Raw genomic sequence first — 10,475 nt, 5'->3', positions numbered from 1 at the left:
ATTCCTACTTATTACTTTATAGATTTATCTTATAGTTTTTCAAATACTTTTAATAAAAAATAAGGACATATATTTTTATAGTTTGTTTTTAATATCAAAAAAGATTTAAGCCTATATATTTTCTTCTAAGTATAGAGATCTCTTTATGCCATGAGTACCAATATGAATTTTTTTTTTCAGTTTATTCCAAATGATTTCAATTTCAAGTGAATGGCCTCTGTGACCCAAATGTCATCTAGGATTGTCTTTTCTAATTTCCATGTATTTAATATTTTTTATTTTGTTTTTGGCTATCTTTTTATAATTTGTTTTATAATTTGCTTTTAGTTTGTTGGATTATGACAGAAAATGTAGCTTACATGTCAAATTTTTGAAGGTGTTAAATTTTGTATTTTGGGGTAAATACATAATTTTTAAAAATATTTAATGAATGTGGAAAAAACTATTTGAGGGAGAAGTTCTATATATGTTACATGTAATGAAATGCATTATAATATGATAATATAGGATTAACTCATTTTTGACATATTAAGTATGTTGCCTCTGAAGGAGATGTATTGATATCTCTTACCATAATCATATTTTTAACCAATTTCTTCTTAAATTTATAGCAAGCTTTTGCTTAATAAATTTATTTTTTTCTTCTATGGCCATTCCACCCTGAATAAGCCTGATCCCATTTGATCTTGGAAGCTAAGTAGGGTAGGCCCTGGTTAGTACTTGGATGGGAAACCACCTAGGAAGACCAGGTGCTGTAGACATAAAAAATAAAAAAGGGATTGTAAGCTGACAAGGTCTTTGTACTCTGTGAGGTCAACCAAGGGTTGACTTGCCTAAAAAAAAAAAAGTAAAATTTTCAGTATAAATAATTATATGACTGATACTTTTTTGTAAATTTCACCTTTTGTGTTAAATATCCATGTTCTTTACTCTGCTTGATGCTTTTAAATTTAAATTCTACTTTCTATTGTTTTAATAATGTTACTCTTACTTATTTTGGTGTTTTCCTGTTATCCACTTGTCACTCCATTTGCACTTAATATAAGATGTAGTAACTGATATGCTTGATTTCATTGCAATCATCTTTATTGTAAAAATTTTATTTTTTATTATTGTTTCTTATTTTTCATTTTCTTCACTTTTCCAGGTTTGAGAAAATTGATAATATTTGAGGATCTTCAATGTCTAGTCTTTATTCAAAGTCATGAGATAAAATGAGACCACCTAGGTAGTGAGGGTAGATAGAAAAGTAAGAGATCTGAGGACTGAACACTTTGGTCTTTCAATATTTAAAGGTCATGAAGATTAGAAGGAACCAGCCAAGAAGACACATAAGAAATATCCAATGATGAAAGAGAATCTTTAAAAGGGAGACTGTTGCCCAGGAGACCAAGTGAAGTGTTTAAAGAAGGAAAAAGTGACCAATCATGTCAAATTTTGCTTATGAGTGAAGAAAGATTAGGACTAAAAATTGGATTTAGCAACGCAGTGACTATTGGTGACTTTGGCAAATTTTGGTGGAGTAGTGGAGGCAAAATCCTAATTAAAGTTGTTGAAGAGAATGTTTGAAGGACTTCTGGTTATGGAAATATAAAGGGGTTGATGATTTCTTTCTGCAAAATACAAGTATAAAACTGGACAAAATAGTCAAAACAAACTTTCAGGGCACTGGAAATAGAGCAATGGCTAACAATGAATTGAAAAATGTTTTTTTTTTCTTGAAAAATTGCAAAGACTTTTAGTAAAAACAAGGAGAGTATTATGGTCTCCTTGCCTGGGGAGACTCTCCTCCTCACTTCTCTACCAAATTGTTTGGTCAACAAAATTGATAATATTTTAACATTCAGGGGTGACTTATGAAAACCAAAACACTTGATGCCAGAAAAAAAGACTTAATTATGGATAAGAGGGAGTAAAATCTCAATGACTTTCTGGCTAAAAATGGTGTACTAGGTTAGAAAAAATGAATGAACCCCATAGCTTTGCTATCAGAGGTTGCAGTCCTAGTTGGGATGAGTAATGGGCCAGCCAGAATTTAATGGAAATATTCTACAAATGAGAGAGCAATAGATGAAAAGTATAAGCTCTCCACATATCTCTGGCGAAAGGAAAATTATACATGTATAGTCCAGCAAAAAGTTAACGCTATGGAAGACTTGACAATTGACATCAAATTTGAATGCGTTCCTGAACCCACTCAGAGATTGATTGGCATTGGGTTGATGCCTTTCAGGCTCAAAATATTTAAATAAAACTTCTGCTCAAAAATATTTAAATAAAACTTCTGCCCAAAACTTCTGCCCAAAATATTTAAATAAAACTTCTGACCACTAAGCTGTGCAGATAAAGGAGTGACCCCTTAAAAGGTAGACTAAATTAAAAAAAAAAAAATGATTGGAGACATCACTGGCTATATTGGAGGAGACAGAGTCTACAGTTTAAATCCAAGCAGTTACTAAAATAAAACAAAATAAATAGTCCTTAGAAAAATTTTTTAAAAATAAAAAGATTCTATATTATTTAAATATCCAATTTTTGCCAAAATATTACTAGATATGCAAAAAAAAAAAAAAAACAGCAAAATATAACCCATACTCAAGAAAAAAAAACAGTCAATAGAAACTGACTTTGGGTGGGCCCAAATGTTGGATTTAGCAAATGACTTTAAAGTAACTATTTTAAATACACTCAAAAAATTAAAGAAAAATTTGGTTAGAGACATATTGGAGAAAAGTATAGATAGCTCTCTGAAGAGTTTTGATGTAAGGATGCCTTTAAATAAAATGTGAACTCAAGGTTTGTTTGTTTTTTTTGACTTAAGACATACAGTAGTTTTGTGGTTTTGATAATGGTAATCCAGAGGAGCAAGAATTAATTGATGATGCAGAATAGAGTGAAGGTTAACACCATGGGAGAGTCATTAGAAGTAAATTGAGTCAACAGACATAGATTGAGAAATAGGTTGCTGGCCTTATGTAGGAGTATGGATAGTTCATCTATGTCTAGGGAGTAAAGGGAGAGTATACGGGCACAGATGTAGGATGTAGATGCAGGTAATGTAATATGTGTTTTGATGCATTAGTTGAGAATATTCAATTCTGTTACAAAAGATGAGGACAAATAGGATCAGTAATACTCATACAAATTGTTTTTCTGGGAGATAATTCTCCAAGAGTATTCCTTGTTTTTGCATATCTTGAGAACAGATGCATATTTTCGAGGATGGTTGTAAAGTATATAACCTTGAGAAGAGATAATACTCTCTCCAGAACAAAGAGAATATTATTTCTTCTCCAGTATAATAAAGATAATGTGTTCCTCTGGGACAAAAGACTAGTCTGCTTGCCGACCATTATAAAAAGTTCTGGTTCTTCAAACTTTTTATAATTTTGTATTATAATATTTTGTATTATAATTGCATTATAGGAGTTTTCTCTCCTGTAAAGCAACTGATTACTTGTGTGGCTTTCACCTGGCTCTTGTTGCATTGCCCTGTTGGAATTGGCACTCGGGCAACTGGTATAAGAAAATGATGTTACAGTGGATACTGCCATTGCTGTGGGAACAAACTCTCCTTTATTTATGATCAAAAGTCTCATATCTTCTGCCACAAGAAGCTGTAACAAGCTAACTGGTTAGTGTGAACATAGTATGAAATCTGATCTTTTGACAGTTTTTGACAGTATTTAATTACAGATAAGAAGGAAACAATTAATTTACAGAATGCAAAGTTAATATTGTATGGTAAGTATGAGTAAACACGAAGCTTGTGAGATATAGGTAGAATTCCAAAGATGTGTTAAATATAGGTAACAAGTTAGTGAGATATGTTAAAGATAAATAGACATGTTAAAGATAGAATAAATGAAATATATGATAGATCAAACAAGAATGTTACTTTTTGGTAGAAAGGAATGGAAAAAATCAAATCATAAGATGCCATTATGCCCCATTGGGATTAACAACTATGTCATCCCTAAATTGGCCATTCATTGATATTACTCAGTATTGTTCCTCTCTGGCACCACATGTGCTTGCCCAAAAAGCAAAGATAAAACCATGGTTCTTCAGCAAGATAATTAGTGAGCTATAGCTATTGACCAAGCACACTTAACTTAAAATTTTTCCTCCTTCCCCTTTCTCAAACCTCATCTCTGATCCTCATAAGCACAACATCAGTGGGAAAAATTGATGCAACAGAAAGATAAGACATATGAACATTATGTAACTGAGGTTTCAGGTTCATCAAATCACTTGCATCCTATCCTAAGTGTATTGACATGCCAGATTTCTTTTCCTGTTGCTTCTCGTTTTGTTTAAAATTGATTCAATAGATCACATGATCTATTGAAAAAAATCTTAATTTTTCCTGTGAGTTTTTCTGTTCTGTGGTCTTTTGGAGAGTTTTCCTGGTAGTGTGCTTGGTGGACATTGTTGCCTCAAGCTAATCTACACAACAATAGCAGGAGCCTGTGAAAATTATTTTCTGATTACTTCAGTTTTCTTTATTAATGAGGAGGTAGGTGTACAGCTAAAGAGTTAAGGAAGGTAGGGAGTTGGAAGTTTGAGAAAATTGGAAGTGTACAATAGTTATCTGGGAGAGGTGTACTAGAATTATTGGGAAGTAGTGGGGACCTATTCAAGTTAGTAGTCATAAATTTAAAGTGAAACCTGTCACCATGATCTGATTTTCTTTTTCCAGCCACATTAAGTTGTATGGGTACAAGCAATAAGTTGATGAAGCTATATATCCAGGATCGGATTTTTCTCTGAGAGTATGACAGAGAAAGAAAGGAACAATGGATTTTAGTATGTTAGCTAAGTGAAGGAAAAACGGTTCCCCAATGCATGGAACAGTGACTGACACGGTAGGTGTTTAATAAATATTTCTTAAATGAATGGAAACTTCTTAAAATTTTCTCTTTATTCTCAAGGGTGTGTCTTTTCTTACCAGTTCTGGGCTAGAATTTGATGAACTCTTTTAGTCTGTGAGCTTAGATCTTTCTTCGGGTCAAGTAAATTTTCCTTTATTATTTGATTGACTTTTGCCACTCCTCTATTTATTCCTGATAGCCTTCTGGAACTCATTTACATAGTAAATCACCTTGAATCTATCTTCAAAGCCTTGTACAATTTTCCCCATAATTTCTTTCTTTTTACATTTCTGCTTTGAGCTTTAGGTGTTTGTTCTTTTGATTTTCTGGTTTCCCAATTAAAATCTCAATAGACATTATTCTCTCCTTAAATGTATCTACTCATTTATTTATTTAGCTAATTACTCTGTAGTTTTCTTTTTATGGGCATGTGTTCTACTTGTTTTGAGTGATATATCTCTTCCTGGTGCTGGGTCCTTTGGATTTGTCATTTCCCTTTGGCATCCATTGTCAGCTCTTTGGAGACAAGGCATGTCTGTCAGAGTTCTATAGATGATCGGAGTCCCATTAGTGTTAAAAGGTAAAGTGTTATCTATCCCTTCGGGCCAGTGGTTTGAAAGCAGATAGGCTGTAAGTCTTGCACATTCCTGGCTTCAGAGTTAGGGAAGACTCACCTACTATTTCAACTTCTTCCTGGCCTCTTGCAGGCCAGGAGGACCAGTCACGCTCACACTAGGTTTCAAATATTTTTCTCTCTTCCCTTGCCTCAGTCACAAGGCCTACAGATCTCTGTAGGCCAAGTCGTGTCTAGGAGCCACTGTTGTTTAATCCTCTGATTTATAATGCTATTCTCCAGCATAAATCCTTTAAAAACCATTCTACCCTCACAATGTTGTTTATGATCTAACAAAAAATCTTATGTTTTTAATCCATTTCCCATTTGCTTCAAGAACATTTGCCAGCGGCGCTTGAGGTTACAACGTTTACCTTAAGATAACTAGGAGATTACATTCCGAATCTTATCCTCAAAGTTTGCCACAAAATATTTTGCTTTTATTGTTATTTTTGCATAGCTCTAGTATATCGATATATATACTAGTATATCGATATATATATCATTTGGAAACAAATGATGCCATTCTATGTATAACATTGTGTTTTTAGTAGTGGTATTTCCATTTACAAAATATAGCAATTCTCTATCACTGAAATCTCTCAAATCCTAGAAAATGTAGCATTTGTATGCATGATGTTAAATGAATGCTGGCCGCAAATTGCAGTTTTTTTTTTTTTTTCCTGAACGGGAAATGGGTTAAAACCTTCTTAGAGTAATCCTACTCTACTTTGATAAGTGTCTTTACGTCCACTCAGCACTTAGGTGTTCAATTTTTAATGTATACTTGTACTTCACTTGAAGCAAGACCAATTTGTGAAAATATAAATTAATGCACATGACAAATTAGGGAGTAACTCTGCTTTATCAAACTTTTCAAAATAGTATTGCTTCAATTAAGCCTGTTTTTCTCCTAAAAGTAATTTAATTTGAGAACATTTAATTCATGTGCACATTTTTAGAAACACATTATCTGCTAAAAGTCAGGCATTTTGGTATCATTTTATACCTGTTAATGCATTTGTTAATTATTCTCAAGCCGCAGAACAAAAATATGTCGTATATTTAGACCATAAACTATTAATAGTAGAAATTGTCTCTTCAATCATTTTTTATCCTCTTCACAGTGTCTGATACTGTGTCCTGTATATTGAAGATTTTCAATAAATATTTAATTAACTGGATTGTGGATTAAGTCCAAATTGTGGTATTTATTTGTAAAATAGTTATGTTACAACAGTAAAAAGTATTCTAAAGTAAATTATAACATTGCAGTACAATGGTCACAAAGTTGTTCCATTCTTTCAGAATCCTTGGCCTGATTAAGAGTTTGGCATTGAACAGAAGCAGCCAAAAGATCCAGTCCTATTTGCAAGGTTTTCTTTTGTGACAAAAATTATGAAAAAACTTTTGTTATACATTATATACTGTTTTCAGTATATCCATCTGTATCTAATTATAGAAAGATGAGAAGACATTTTGATGGGAACTCCTTGGTTTGATTCTTGATTATTACCAGTGGTCAATAAATGTTAATTTAATTTAAAGCATTAAAAAAGACTTTGGCATCAAAGGTAAAGAAAAAGCATGAACGGACAATTGGTGACATCTGGAAATGTTAACTGAAGTACACATTTCTTATCACATTTATGTATTCTACTTTTCTTGTGTCTTTTTTCCTTCAATGTATTCTTTAATCTACCCCACACTATTTTTTAGAAATCCTTGTAGTTGTTTTCTGAAAATCCAAATAGTCACATGCATTTTCATTATCAAATAAAAAACAGACATATTTTATAAAAAAAAAAAAACAAAACAAACAACCTATTTTCTTGATTGCCAGATTATTGCATTTATTAAATCCTTACAAGAGAAGTATATACTCTATTGGTCTTTCTATTATTTAAGAACTTACAAAAATGTCAATTTATCTTAATCTCTTTAATGAGGGAAGGGTGACTGCTATTTTAACTTTAAATAAGAAATGATAAAATTTAATAACTTGAAGACAAACATGATTAGTTCTTACAGGTGTTGAATGGGATTTTCTCAGTCTAGAATTAAATTTATATGCAGAATTTAAATACTTTAAATGTACTGGGTTTCAGGGGAGTAAAAAAAAATCATATTAAAAGAAGGAAATCTTGTCATATACTATAACATAAGTGAACCCTGAGGACATTACGCTAAGTGAAAAAAGTGAGTCATAGGAGGACAAGTATTGTATGATTCCACTTATATGAAGTATCTAACCTAGTCAGATTCAGAAACAGAAAGTAGAATGGTGGTTGTCAGCAGCTGGAGGAGAAGGAGTTCAATGAGTATAGAGCATCAGTTATAAGATGAAAAAATTCTAAAGATCTGCTATACAACATTGTGCTTATAGCTAATAATCCCGTACTGTATACTTAAACACTTGTTAGGAGGTAAATCTCATGTTATGTGTTTTTTAACTACAATAAAAAAATCCATATCGATTTCAGCCCTCCTCTTTTTTTATGGCCTTTGGTATAAAAGCACTGTCATTTTTAAAAAAGAAATTTGACAACTACTAACTCTACGATCTGTACTAGGGCCTTTAGATATTCTAAAAATTATGTTTCTTCTGTTTAGTTACAGTAAGGGAAATAAAATTTGAAAGTAGCTGCTGAGTTCCCCTATAATATTTTGTGATCAAGAATTCATTGATATCAGTGTTTGTGATTCCAGAGCCTTTACTGTCTCCAAGAGGTGGTCGCAAGCCCCAAGCAGCCAAATCGTTTCTAATGGTATTTGCCTCATTACAGTTAGATTTGGGGAAGGTTTATTTTCCAAATTCTTTTCAAGTACATTTCATTGAGATTGGAATAGCTTTAAAAATGGGCAACGGCTGTTAAGTATCTCATTGCCCTTCATGTTAAAAGATGATACTGCTGATATGGTTTCTTCTTGCAATGCGTGTTGCTAGTAAAAATATTATAAAGTCTGTGTTCCCTCCCTTACTAATCTCTCTGTGTGTCCTTTGCATGATACCCATCTACAGTTGCTTTAAAGACTTGTCACTGATAGTTGCTAGAGTTATACTTTATAGGAGCTGAACTTTTAGCTCAATTTGAGTCATCCCATCTCTAATTGTGTATCCCTGTGTTTTCCATTTGTATTGGCTGTTTTGTCCAAAGTTGATCATGCTCAATATAATATTCATCAAAAATACCTTCTTAATTCTTGCAGGCTATATCTAGGCACATGGGGCAAGGATTAAATACTCTGAATCAGTGAATGGCTTGTCCTTTACTGGACTGAGCTTGCTCTCTCCTGAGTTTTTGTTGTAGTGATGATTGGTTGCTTTATTTTTTTTTTCTTTTTTCCTTTAGTGACTACAGTATTAGGTCACATGACTGTTCCTCCCACAGGTCACACTTTACCCAGAATTTCTTCAGTGTATTCATTAGCTGAGTCTGCACTCACACTCCCTACCAGGTAGATAATCTGTTTGTGGAGATATATGTGTGTCAGGTTGCCCAGATGAAAGAGAACATCATTGGCCCAGAATGCCTGCTGATTTTTGCTTGTCTTTCTAAAGTTAGATAGCATGAGAAGAGTTTTCTTGTCCACTGCACCCCTGCTAGTATCACTATTTAGAGCTTAAATCAATAGCCAAAATATGTAGCTTCATGGAATCCTTTGAAACCTGACTTTTCTGTTCCCTGAAAGCAAAATATACATCTTATTGAAGTCCCTTGCACATCAAATATTATTCAAGATATGTGAACTTACCTCCAACCATTCCTTAAATAAACAAAACTAAATATTTGTTACCCTTGGGAAAGTGGGACAATACAGGCACACATTACTATGCCTTTGGAGTAAAGCCCTATCCTGGCTAAATGCCTTTAAAGTAAAAATGTGAATGGAAAGGAAGTAAAATCTCTAACAATTAGGCAAACACAACAAACTGTAAAACAGAAACAGATGCAAATAATCTTGCTTAAATCAACCATTGAGGCATTGACCTCAATAGTTAGTACCCTCAATATTTGATATCCTCAATTACAATTTAAATATGTTGATAGGTTGAACGAGCTGGATGCAACCTCAAACCTTCTTAACAATCATTTGGAATTGCGATTTGTTTTTCTTCCCAGTCAAAATCAAAGAGATTAACCATGCCACAGCCTACCTCCTTAGTATTAACAGCTTCTCATCAATTGAACACTTACATATGCTTCTTACACGTTTTACTTGGATATACCATTTAATGTTCACAACAGTTTTTTGAGGTAGATAGTGTTATCATCATTTTATACATGAAAAAACTAAGACTGAATAGCTTTGGGTATTTCTTTCAAGCCCCGGGTATGAGTACACTTTGTAGCTATATTAGTTCAGTGTTGAAAGAAACTAACACTGCTACTAGCACTTTCTGTTCTTTAACGTTATTTTTTAACTATAAATATAAAACCTTACACTACATTGCCCAGTATCTTGGAACCACGTAGAACTTCTTTTCTAGTCATTTGTCCATCTTCTCACTCCTTCACACTAACCTCGTTATTTCTTGCTAAATATTATAAAACTAGTAAAGAAGGAATTTAGAATTTGAAAACAGATTGAATCCAGAGTCCACATGTTTAACTGCTACCTAGTGCTGTTTTCCCTGCTCCTTCTCTTTATGACCATTAATCTCTCTCTTTTCTTAAGAAGGGCATGAAATATTCAGATTTGTATCACCTCTCTACTCTATGGTGAGATTATTATTATTTTATACAGAGAGGAAGAGTCCAGCTTTTTTTTAATAGCTGGGGCAAAATGGAGAAATTGACTAGAGTTTAAGCATTGCAGTAGAGATGACCTCATCAGGCTCATGGTCCATTTGAAGCAAGGTGTCTGAAATAAGGCCAGGGAGGGGAATTGATTCTCTGGGGGTAAAAAATAGGCAACCAGGTGGTCAAGGCTTGAAAATCACACAGATATTAAAGAGCACAGTGAACAATAAGTTAGGAACCTAG

At 33.1% G+C, this 10,475-nt stretch overlaps 1 pseudogene; it reads left to right on the top strand.

Annotated features, from left to right (window-relative positions):
* The first annotated feature begins 642 nt into the window (after positions 1 to 642).
* On the top strand, positions 643 to 761 carry LOC112477115 (annotated as a pseudogene).
* The last annotated feature ends 9,714 nt before the right edge of the window (positions 762 to 10,475 follow it).

This window comes from Pteropus alecto, unplaced genomic scaffold, assembly GCF_000325575.1.
Source record: "Pteropus alecto unplaced genomic scaffold, ASM32557v1 scaffold182, whole genome shotgun sequence".
Taxonomy (NCBI): Eukaryota; Metazoa; Chordata; class Mammalia; order Chiroptera; family Pteropodidae; genus Pteropus; species Pteropus alecto.
The sequence above is the reverse complement of the archived record's forward strand: the minus strand, read 5'-3'. Positions and strand labels throughout refer to the sequence as shown.